The following is a 13562-nucleotide window of genomic DNA, read 5'->3' as shown; positions in this document are numbered from 1 at the left end:
CCTCCGCGCGTTCTACGAATACCAATTGGGACAAGAACCTCCCCCCCGCCCCCTCTCGATCGATGTTCGGGGTGACTGTCCTCCGCAATCATTTTCCGAAAATACCCACCCACGTATCGGCAAGCGCTCACTCCGCGAGGAGGCGCACGACGAAAGAGAGAAGGCAAAAAAAAGAGCCCGAAAAAGGTAAAAAAAAGACCCAATGGATCATCGGGTCCGACTTTCTCATCCATCAAACACACGCCTGAGTTTTTAAAGCCCTCTGCAATGAAATGGATGGATGAGACGGACAGCGAAAACACCCTTTCAGCATCGTGTTTTGCGAAATCCCATCTTCCACATAATGACGAAATTTATCAACCACAGGGATGAAAAATTTTTGTGCTATACAGCACAAAAATGTCGAAACTTTCGAAAGTTTGTGGAGAATTAAGTTTGAATTTCTTATAATTACCCTTTTATCTGAAAAAATGGTAAAACATCCCGTAGCTACCTATTCCCATCCATAGTATAGCCGAAAGTGATTACTAGGTATCACACAATTAAAATCACCCCGGACCCCACCCTTTCTTGTGGGGCATACCTGTTCCACGTTATTCATTCACAGAATTCCTAAATACAAAGCAATTTAATCAAACCAACGTGACTTCCAAAAAATTATGGATGCATGCAAGTTTTCTCCGACGAGCAATATGTTACCTACTTAAGATCATCACAACACATTGGTACATTTATGTAAGCCCTAGACTGAGCTAGATAGACAAAGAACTCACTATGCCAGATACTACAAGTTTTCTACTAACGAAAATAATTAATACATTTAAGTACCTCAACCTACACAACTACAATAAAAAATCAAAGGCTTGCACAAGCTCTTGTCACCCACCATAAATATATATTTGAAAAGAATACTTTAATATAAAAAAGTACATATGGGTATTCTTTAAAGAATCGTTTAATAGTGCAGCACATACATTTCCACACTATTTTGGACCACATGAAGTTTTAAAATTCGTTTATATGAAATTCGTTACATAACTATGGTATTCCTTCTGCAGCAAATAAATATTTTTGAAACCTTCCTGCTTTAAAAAAACTCCATAAGCTAAGCTATCAGTCATCATTAGTAACAGTTCGCAGCTGTACAAAATTTGACACAAATATTGGCTGACTGAAGCCCACGTACCAATAGTGCATGCAGCAACAGTTTATTCATAAAAAGACTTCTTTGTATATACCCATCCAACCGCAAAGCTAATTACTTTACGCTCATGGATTCAATTTTATCGTATCCCATTCTGATGACCTTCGCATAAATTTTGACACCGTAGAAAATTCAGTCATTCAAAATTCGTTCTCTGATATAAAAATAATTACCTGCACTATGTTAGCTGAAAAGCGCTTTCAGAAACCCGGTGAAGCAGTGAATTGAAATCTCAAGTGGCAATACATGTCCACGTCCCCCACATTTCTCCCGTCGCGGAAAATAGTTCATTTCTAAAAATAATGCGGATATCACTGGATACGAAAATTCAGGATGTTGGTTCCAGACAAGAAGCTCGGAAAATATAAGGTGGGCGTCGCACAGGCGGTTTCAAAGTTTCTCCGCTTGAGAGCCATTAAAAAATTCGTCCTCTTTGATATTCATGTAAATATCCGGATGCAAAATATCCGCTCTCAAAGGGAACCTCCTCCTCGCCTTCCTCTTCAACGCTGTCACACACAACAGCACCTGCGCATTGGCTTGTTCCATTCTACCGATTAAGGTAGGCTAGCATTTTATTAAACACCCGTGCAATTCCTTTTCCCTACGTCGAGTTTCATTTGTAAGTTCTACTTAAAACTAGAACTGCGGACAATTTTGGACACTATTACCGGTCACGAGGGTAATTTAAACCCTGCATTTTTTATAGCCTTAGGGCAACACACATTCAGGTAGGAAAATTGCTTCACTAAAAATTCTTTACTTAGAGTCTATTATGACTCTAATTTTGACTTTATTACAATATTAGAATTTTTTATAAAAACGATAGCACGCTCACGCTGAAAGAATGCACCACAGAAATAGATTATGGGTACTAATAAGCATCCAACCAGAAATGAGACACGGAGATGGACGCTGATATGTATCCAAGACGTCTTCTGCCATTTTTAAACACGAATGCGGGTATTCTACACATCTCTAATTAACTGAAATTACAATTAAAAATACTTCAGGATAAAATAATAAATTTTCAAGAACAGTAAGGTTATATAGCCTCTGGTAGAGATAAGTAGGCTGCCGTCACCTAAAAAGGTCAAAATGAAACTCCAATCCAATCAAATAATGACATACGAAAACAGAAATATCCCTTCGCATATTATAAAAAGAAAGCGAGCATCGAAAATACGAACTGAAAAGATGGATTCCGAAGCGAGCTGTAAGCAAGATGAGAAACACTCGAAAAGAGACCTTGTCACGCCGATCTCAAAAACAAGTTTCGGATGAGTTTGAGGAAACTTCCCTAAAAGGAAATCTGACAGTAAATGCCGTCTCCGCTCAGGAACGTTCGTTTTGATGATTTCGACGTGATTGGCGACGTCAGAAGTTGTCCGAGACAAGACCGGAATGACAATACCAAAAAAAACTTCCGATTGCTGAGACAGAGCAACTGAAAATCTGATACCGTCCACGGATCCTTCGACGGTATATCCTCTATGTACTTGCGCGTATCACAATCAAGATAAAAATAATTCCCCTTTAAGAGCATTTCCGCCACTCAGAGATAAAAAGAATGCGTGAAGAACTAGCAGGCACCCAAGACGGAAGTATCACAGCAACTTATAAACTACGGAGGGAAAAAAGTGTCATCACATAGTTCGCGCCGCCACTACCGGCCTGCAGGAAAAGCAGTTTCCCTTCTGACGGCATCTTATTCTCCGAAAAAATTCCGATGAGGGGAATTCAAAAATCGTCGTGTCTTCATCTGTTAAATCATACGAGTTTGAGGCTTGAATATCCGTAGCTTGCCAACCCCGAGTGCAATAGAGAATTTGTGTTCGCGAGTTATATCCATAAAATCTATTGCATTGGGCGGTATGTGGTTTCAAAAGATCTACATAAAAATGTACATATAATTTTCAGCCTAGAGGTAATTTTTATGTTAACTTTTAATTTGTGTTGTTTTCGCATCGTTAACATTGATATCATAAGCCCTAGTCATTGGTTCTACGCATCGTGACGTCAACTGGCACACAATTTAAATTATAGATAAATTACTGCACTAACGCTGAAATGATCTTCAGAGAAGCACAAATGCCATGATGGAGATGGCATATCGAAAAACATGTAGGTCGAACATTCTAGCTCAATTGCAATAACGCACATTTTAATAATTGATAATAAATGCAAAATATCTCCAATGAATGTGAGATTTTAAAATAAGCATAATTAGCTGGTACAGATTTTTGACGAAATTTCACAGTGAGAAATCACACAAAAGTGAGAAAATATCCTATTTTTGTCAGAATTAACTCTAAGATTAACACGCATCAGATATGAAACCGAATTTCTCGCAGACCGATAGTAGCTACGCAAATTTTGCCGGATTTTTTTTTTCCACCATAGCACATCATTACCATATTATATATATACTACTAAAACCAAGAATTGATCGGAGCATACGCATCAGCACCTATGAAGGCACATTATGGCAGGTTTAAGGACAAAAAAAAACACTCACTTTCGCGATTATACCAAGCCATTCGCAAACGTAATAAATTCGAACACCACGAGAATAAATATTCGCAGCCGGAATACTCATCAGTTGAAAAGGATCACGTAGACAATTTTCAATGGTTTGCTCGCCCTCCATCGTTCGCTACTCATCGGATTTAACGAGCCATGACAACACACGAACAACAAGATGAAAGCACTTGGCCACCTCTCTCGACGCTCATTGAAAGGACAACATCCGGGCATTACGAGGAGAGCCATCATTATCATTTACGAAGCATCTACATTGCCACGATTAAATTCTCTCGATAATCCTAATGATCGGTGCGAACGTTTGCAGCAATGAAAGGCTTCCAGTAGCTCTGCGGCTACATTTATTATGGGTATAACAGAAGGGGATCTCGAATACGACGGTACATCCGAAAACACATTAAAGTGGTCACTTCAGAGCACAACAGATGATGACTTTGCTCTTGATCGTCATCAGGCGAGGAAAATTTAAAACACATATTTGAAGGGGATTATTCGAAATTGGCACTTATTATATTTCACAATACTTACTGATAATAAAAAACTATTTACATATAACGAACATTTCAATGGAACTTGAGATGTGAGATTGAATAAATATGAGCTCAATCAAGGCCAAAAATGATCAACCACAGTGGAGAGATATTTAACTAAACTTAGCGATTAAATCCATCAAATTTAAACGCAAGCGCATGGTGGCCATGTGATTAGACCGTCGAGCGACGTGCCTTGGATCGCAGGATAAAATCCGAAAGAAGCTTTAAAATACACAAAATTAAATCCAGGCGTAGAGATTCTATCTGCTGAAATGATCTTCACAAAAGCGCAAATGCCAGACGGAGATGGCAAATCGAAAAACATGTAGGTCGTACGTTTAAGTGTCTGCATTTCAATTTGTACAATGGAAATGAGGTTATTTTCGATATTAGCTCAATTGCAATAACGCACATTTTAATAATTGAATATAAATGCAAAATACCTACATCCAATGGACGTTAGATTTTGAATTTAGCATTATTGGCCGGTACAGATTTTTGACGAAATTTCCCCAACAGTGAGCAAGTACCCTAATCGCGTCAAAATTAACTCTAAGATTAACATGCCATCGGAAGTGAAAACGAATTTGTGTAATATCTCAGGTGGCGAGAAAATGCAAAAAGGTCTCCTGAGAGTGATTGGGTAATACTGATATGTCAACGGCTACAGCCAGAGTGAAGCCTATCCTACACCGGTAGATTAACCTTCGAGTAGATAAGATTAAATTTAATGTGGGTTACTGTTGGCTGTGAGGGCCCATTATTGCGGTGAAAATTCGGTGCAGCCTCGACAAAGCATGCAATAAACATACCTTAAGGCAAATACTACGACTACTACTCGTACTACGCTACGAGCAATGTATAGCAACTCATTTATTTACAAAATTTGATTTTGCCGTCACTAAAGAAATATCTCTCTAGACTTGAATTTTAGTTTATCCCGGCATATAGTTTGAAGGAAGGTCGGGTTTCCCCATCGGGTGTGGTATTGAGTCATTTCTCTCAACGTTTCAACGGCTGAGTCTGTCATCCATGTCTGCCATCGTCTTCAGGGGTAGAATGCTAATACGAATAACTCTTTTGATAAATATGGAAAACCCTCAACTGAAGCTGTAGAGAGTATACTTCTCCGAGAAATCCCTCATTTTTAGGGAAGCTCGAACAAGTTACAATTTTACCAACTCCAACTACTCGGTACGAGCAATCTTATGCGATGATTTATAACTATCTCGGGGATATGGCTGTATTTATGACAAAGTAAAGCATCTATGTGCACTATGGGCTTGTATGTATAAAACTTAATAAAGCCAGCCAGTCACATTTGTAATGTTCTAATGCAGTGACACAGTGAGCTTAGAGAAAAGGTCAGGTATTAGAGTTGAGATACCTTAGAAATTAGTTATTATTAAAATCTACGATATTTCCTTCCAGTAGGCGACCCATAACTCCTAACCTTCACCACCCGTCACCGCTGCGAAGTCCATCCTGAGGATTCTTTTCGATCCCGTAAAGATCATAGGTGATCGTTGCGTCATTTCTCCTGGAGCAACAAACAGGATGGGCGAATACAGCTCCTTTTCTTCCAGGAAGTAATTCGATCGAGCAGAAATGGCAAAGGCGCGTGGTTCCGCCGAAAGGGCCATGCGTCGCGCGGCGTCCTTCGAATCCATTCACCACGCCCACTCCCTGCCTCCATTCATGCAATCGCCAGCGACGAATGGAGGGCGAGGGCAGAACCACAACCATGTACCTCTCTACTCTGCACATGGGTATTAGAAGATTACAACGGAGAGAAATGTGATCGTAAGATTTCCAAGCACTGCAGGAAACAATTGACTTTGTCCGCAGTCTCTCCCACGGGTGCAAATATACAAAGAGGGTGAATTTCGATATGAAAGAAAGCATTTGGCTTAGCTGGGATTCGAACCCTGACCTCCCGAGTTCCGTTAAGCAGTTACATCACCAAACCATCTCCCAAAGTGAATTTCGAACTGGATTTGCCTGGTCATCCACCTAGTACAGTAACCCCAACATGAGTTTAACACTGGATGAAGATGGCTTATGGCTGATTACAACCAGTCAAGTCTATGAGAACTCCTTAAGGTTATGAGTTTCATAAATCGTCTCATAACTTACCTGTCACATTTCACCGCGTTGAATAAGCTAAGTGCGATGGCATTAAATAAATAACAGTAAATATCAATCTAATATTAGCATTTTGGCATATTAGCATATTTGATTAATATTTACTGAAAACTGTCAAAGTAACAGTTTTCATAGTCGTGCATTCGTAATAAACATGAATTTTAGCGTAAAATAAAATGTTTACTTCATTGCATCTAAGAGTTTATGACCAGCTGAAATTTCATTCCTGCTACAGGAGCCGATGTCACATAATTCGAACTTACGCGCTTGATGTATTTTATTCAAATAAATAATTTGCACCGTGCGGTATTAAATTGTTTATTTGATTACTTAACGGCTATCAGAAATATTTCTGAGGTTTATTTCTATCCCACGTTGAAGTATTTAACATTTATTATATAGATTAACACTGTGTCTACTTATGTTTTCAACAACATGACTATGAGGAATGCGTATACCTGAGAGGGTTCAACTACTGGGTTTTCTGGGCTTGGTGGTATAGCTGGTAGCTTACCTGACCGGCGACAGGGAGAGATTCGGGTTCGAATCCTGGCTAAGCTAAATGATTTTTTTCATGACGAGCTTCGCCCTAGGTGTACCGCAAGATTTTCCGGAAAGCTACCGGTAGAAATTCCTATAAAGCTCTCCACCGGTCATATTTCTGCATTGATGATAGAAGCCGATAACAGGGACGTTATGTCGGCCTTGGACGGCCTGACACGGTGGAGATCCCAAGAGTAATTTATTTATATCATTTATAATTTTGAGTAGCAGCTGCCCCCTTTAAAATAACGAATTGCCGCTGAAATAGATCGGGGAAATTATAAAAGCAGTGGGGAAAGCACTAAGTAGTTTCATTTAACATGCTTAAAGAACGAAAATTATCCACGAAGTACCACCCTCATCGATTAATTTAAATAGCGGGGGACGGAGAGCCGGTCGGGAGGCTGTGTAATCCCACGCCTGTTGCTCAGGCGTTCCCATTTGCTCTCGTTTGTAAACGAATCACACACACTCCCTCTGCACGACCTCGAGACGAAAGCCGCCACAGGTAGAAGCGCCGACAGACGCCACCGCAGCCGCCAATCCGGAGAACCACCCTCGAATGGAAGCGAACTCTTCACAGATGTCTCCACAATCACGCCGACGATGAAGTAAGTGGAACGGAAATAACGACGTAACGAATGCGTGGCGATCCATTTCTTCCGAACAACAACCCTGCATTTTCGCATGCACGTGCGATTTACATAAATGTGGCCTTGCTGGTGAGGGACGACGACGCAAAAAAAGGACTTCGCTGCCGCTCGAACACGGGACTTCGCTGCCGCACGGTAGGTAATCGTAGGGTTTACGAGTTCCAATATTTGCGTTGAGAATGAATATCGCTTCTTCGACACCTTCGAGCGAACTCATTCTGGAGCTAAGCTAAATATAAATCAAAACAAAAGCGTCTTAAGTTTTTTTTTTTCGGGAAAAATAAAATTTCCGCAAATGTTAAAACAGGTTCCACTTTGCGTTAATGTATCTCAATTCCTTAAAAGATATTTCAAAATGTCACCGTTTCTTTTTTTGTGCATAATACAACGCAGTCTATGAAGGCAATTAACTCATTCTGTTTACGATCATAACATAACCTCAAATAACCGAGCTGTTGTTGAGCAAGTTTTTTTAAGCTTTATGAAGAAATGTCAACATTTTCATTTAATTATGAAAAAATGCAATAAATGCATGTATGTGCATTAAATCATAGCCTATCCTAAAATACTATGCGTGGAACATGCACAATTAGAAATGATTCAAACCTATATATTCAGGAGCCACCACACTCATCCGTGAAAAATAAAAAATTTACATCTTCACAGCGTATCAGAGTCTGAATTGAAAATATTAACCTATTTCTGGAGCCAAGCTAATCATCCTAAACTAATGAAATAAATGAAGAAAATTGAAATTGCCTCGAACGTCTAAAGAGGTTCTAGTAAAACCTTCATGTCTATCAAAATACATTTAAAAGGGTTGGGCGAAGTCTACAAGAAGCAAATGGTGGAGCTATTATTTCCAGAGCATAGCGAAGAATTAGAGTTCTAGCGATGTATCTCCTCTGCCGTCATCGTCACCATATCTCGTGCAAAAAATTTGCAATCAATAATAACAGTAAATCAACTAAGATTAACGTGAGTAGCAAAAACAATTATGTATCTGTAACTACTGAAAACGGTTCTGCAAAAATTTTCTTCAAAACAGGAAATAAAATGAATCTTCAGACCTATGGAGCACTATAAGAAAACGCCGGCAACGCAAAACGGTTAGAAATTTATTTCTTTATGAACTCTGACGCAGGACTTCTACTACAAAATGATCCTAACAAATAAAAAGGATAGGTACATTCTCCAGCATAACATGGGTGACTAATGATCAGTATAAAAATAGATTTTCATCACGCAAAATGGTTACAGACTCATAAAAGAAAGATAGTAATAAATCAAAAAAAATATATCTGTAGAACTGCGAGTAATTGCATGGAGAACATAGTCCCAGCAGACTCAACTCGGAACACGCAAATGGAAACCTCAGGCAGCTCCTGAGGGTTGACGACTCGACGGGCAGCGAGTACAGACACATGAGCCATAAAAAAATTCACGATACAACCCGACATGATTCTTGGAATATGAACAGGGACGGATAAGGTGATGGGTTCAGGTCCGAGGGAAACGTACGATGCCACAGGGATTTCTAACCACACGCAATAGCAGCTGATGTTATGGATCCCATATTTACCTGGCCATGGTTGCGGTAGGATTAACATCATTCATGCCATAGATATTCAAAAGGGCACGCATAAAACAATCGAAGTTCTCGGGAAACATTATCCATACTCAAAATTCTTTAAACAAATGAAACCCAACAACTTTATTTCTCAGCCAACGGATAATACGGCACGAAATGAAATAGATGAAACATTTTCCTTGAAAAAAAATGTTATTGTATCCATAGCATTCTAAAATCAATAATGAAGCCTGAATCTAAGAGGTCGAAACGATAATTTGTCTTGGAAACAATTTTTTCAACTACCGCAGTCCACGGTTGCCGTACAAAGATCGTTACCAGATGTACGCCAAAGTTTTCCTATGCGTAATTAAGTTACCTAAAAACTCTCCTAGCGTAGTTCCAAGCTCCAATAAAATATTAAAAGCAATCACGTATAATTACGGGGAACAAAAAATTTTTAACGAAACTTTTGCGTGAAATTATAAAGGAACAAGTTGGTGTGGAAAAAATTGGTTGATGAATTTGTCAATCGAAACCGCAATATGAGGAACGGCAACTACCTCTCTTAACCAGCCATGATTAGATTATTTCCCATTCACGAAGGCTCGATAGCAGATGGTGCTGATCCTATGAATGTGAGGAGATGTCGACCGCAGATGACGAGAGAATAAATACTTCGGGTTCAATTCATTGCTCGTGTTGAGGAGGAGGGGGGAGCCTCCCAGCGCAACGGAGCGAGGGACCCTTGACGTCATGTGCCGGATAATTCCGAGTGCGATACGTCCATCATATCCCTCTCTTCCTCCTCTACTCAATGCGATACAATGACTTCTCGTCCTCATCTCCATTTACCACCATACCTTGGCACTACAATCATTCACAAATTTTCAGTAAGGACTATAGTTTAGCATCCTACCTGGTGTACAGAGCAAGGCACATGCATAGGGAAAATCCTTAGTGTTAACTCGGGAATTTCAAATATGTACTCAACGGTAAATTCCCCTCACCCCCGTGGGAAGCAGCAAGTTTTAGCAATTGATCCTTCAGTTTCATAGCTCTCAGAATTCTCTTAAACAATGCAATGCGATAGTACTTAGGGTTGGGCTATTTCCAGTTTTTAAAATTCGTATTGAGTTATTACAAGAAGGCTGAGTTAGATAAGTTAGGCGGCTATCACCCCTTCCTGAGGGAAATTCTCAAAATTAGGGTAGTGGAAGCAAGGAGGAAGGGGGCATTTCTTTCCTCGGTACACCCGTAAATTTCAGCGGCAAGGTCTGTGAAGCAGATAATTGGATACCCAGATGTGACAGTGCGCAGAGGCTTCAGAAGACGTTTTTGAATTATACACCCTGTTTTGTCAACACAGCAGAACAAATTCGAGAACACATTTCTCCTACACACTACATCTATGAGGTGAAGCGCTAGCTACCAACAGGGAGTGTGGTAAGGGGTGATTATACACCAGGGTTGCAGCACTCATCCTAGCCTTAATCAGAAACAGTTAGTATTAACAAATATGTTTAGTAAATTATCAACTACACATGCAGAGCCTACTTTACCTAGTCCGAGTCAAGCTACCCAAGAGGTATACTATGACAAGTATTAAGGTCCATTATTGTACGTGGAAAAAGAGACATCTTAAAACTATCGGTCTGCAGTCCATTTCACTTATCTTATCCAAGTGATCGTTTCTACTATAATAGTTAGGAACCCTGAAAATATCTTAAACATCAACATAACTTCAATATCCTCTTTGCATAACATTTTGCATCATGCGATTCAAAATTTTATGCAAAGAGGATAAGGGATAGTTACACATACATATTTTTCAAGGGGGTTTGCCCCTCTCCACACAAAATTAGGTGTATTAGCTCCCCTATTCTACATAATTTCCGCCATAAAAGGGGACCTGAACCCAGAGCCTAAACAAAAGACTGGGGATTCTCTGCTCCCAACTAAAGCAACTTCTTTTAATCTTCAAGTGTGAAAAAAACCACACCTCTCAACGAGGAGGTAATTCTTAGGTCAGCCTTGATATAAGACAACCCCTCTCGCAATGATTCCGCGGGGATGTAGTGGATGGGTAGTACTCGGCACGGAGCTGGCTGCTGATCCTTGACTGTTGGGAGGAGTGTGACGCAATAGAAGGAGGCGCGGGATCCTTGAAATTGCGGGTCGCGGGGAGGGAGGAGGAAAGCGGAGGGAGGGGAGGAGAATATAGCAGAAGACGTCAGGCAGTCCCGTGACGACGCCCACGCTACAAGAGAGAGCAGGAGAACACGGGAGTGACAAGAGGCTAAAGTGGGAAGAGAGGAAGGAGAAGAAATGAGGGAGATGAGGTGGAGGGAGACCATCCATCAAGAAACGGAAAAGAACACGCAACTCCTTCCCACTCACGTAAATCGTCCTTCAAGAGATCGTATCGGTGGTTATGCACCGTTCATCAGAGCGCGAACCGTTCACCTACCCGTGCTCGAAAGCATTAACCCCTAAAAGTAGGACGTCGCGTCGCGCGTGATTCATTCATTCGAGACGTTAATGAGATCCTGAGCGAATCATTCATAATATGAATTGAGCCATTGTTTAAGGATACGCCATGGCTTTGTTTTTTTCTTCACCAAGTGCTTCACTTCCATTGATTCAATGATAGGTTAGAAGTTCAGCTGTATTTGTACCAGACGATGTCGCACAGCGACGATACTGGTCGAAATTAAAGTTATCTTTGCGAAATCTACTAAGTTTCTTTGACTCAACATGCAGCAATTTCACAATGTCACGCCTCAAACTATCCTTTTTTCAAATTCGTATTAAAAAACTTGCTGCGCACAATTACCCTCTTGGATAGCAAAAAATAATGCTTGTATTTGCAAGGTACTTCGAGCATTTTAAAAATAACCCGCAATAAGGATGTATTAAAAATAGCCTACCCAATAAATAGCCAAAGTCGGAATAATATCACCAAGATGCGTCTTCAGGGGGTTAAACATAAAACTCTTTACCGGAATAACATTATATGTGAACCATGACCCAATGTAAATTCCAACAAGAGGAAAATAGATAAAACTTTTACTCAAATCAAGAAATTTTCAAATATTTTATGGTGAATCATTTACGTGGGCTACAACATGTTACACTATTCGAACTGTTAACTACACCAATGTCAGAATTCGTTCACAGCTTAAATAAATTGTAAGAACACGAAATGTAATCTGCTGTTACATTTTAACGTCGTAAACAGTGGGCTCTTCGCGCGATTAAAGATATTTATTAGTGTTCTAAGCACCACACGCGACCACAATTCGAATTGCCTAACGTGCGTGCGAGAGAAACTTTGCATGACGTGTCTCAGCATCTAGCATTCACAACGAATCTTCAAATCGTCCAAATAATTTCTGAGGGAAAATTGTGAGACGTATATCATGGAGCAAAGCCATTTGTTTTTTTCTGTTAACAATTATCTCTCGACATTAAATTCGTGTTACCTGTTTACAAGTTGTTACTCTATTGCTACATAATTTATGTTCAATCCGTAGATGGTTGATTTTTATGTCCTCGTTTCCCAAAGAAATTCCAAGGGTGTCATCATTGTAAAAATTGCGTTGATAAGAAAGAAAAATTGGATACTGTGCTGCTTTTTGACCATATTATTACTATATTTTTCATTTGAATTTTTAATGTTGCTTGATTTTACTCGTGCGTTATGAATCTCTAAGGATGACAATATAACTGTTGGAATATTGGCGATTAATTAAAGCACATTTTCACAGACCCACTCTCACGATAATTAAAAACAGGCGAATCCAAGGTTAGGTTGAAAAACTAATTCCAAGATAATGATTGCCGTTGATCAGTGCCTTGGAGTATAGGTCTTGAATGATTGTTAATGATTGTTTCTCCGAGTCTTCCTCATACCTATGCACACCAGCTTGCACCGTAAATACTTCTCTTAGCCGTAATTAGTTGAATAAAGAAGAAGGTAATAAGTAATACCAACGAATTATTCCTATTCGTACCAGGCAAAGTCTTATTTTCCGCTCTTGCTTTTCCTTCATGCGACCTTGAAAAGAGACTTGCAACCAGTTCAAGATGGGGTTGTCGTCGAGGAATTGGCGCGGGACACGATATGGCCGGAAGCTGCGAATTGAGGCGCTATGCAAACGACTGCAGACACTCTCCACCGCCGAGACGGCACGGCCCAATCTACAGGCGACGAGTACTGAGCGAACCGGACGCCGCCAGGCGTTTGCGGTATCCCGACGAGCACGGATGGACCTTGATTGGCGACCTTGCCTCGTTCGCGAGGGCAGGGGCTCCGGGTGAACCGAGACGTGTCTTCGGCGGGATGGAAGCATTCCCTCGCCCACGGA

At 40.3% G+C, this 13562-nt stretch overlaps 1 long non-coding RNA gene across 1 annotated transcript in view; it reads right to left on the bottom strand.

Annotated features, from left to right (window-relative positions):
* LOC124168706 overlaps positions 1–13562 on the bottom strand; it is a 167731-nt gene that overhangs the window by 104950 nt on the left and 49219 nt on the right. The gene's annotated exons all lie outside the window — the stretch shown is intronic.

This window comes from Ischnura elegans, chromosome 1 (assembly GCF_921293095.1).
Source record: "Ischnura elegans chromosome 1, ioIscEleg1.1, whole genome shotgun sequence".
NCBI lineage: Eukaryota > Metazoa > Arthropoda > Insecta > Odonata > Coenagrionidae > Ischnura > Ischnura elegans.
Note: the sequence above shows the minus strand (reverse complement) of the source record. Positions and strands in the feature narration are given on the sequence as shown.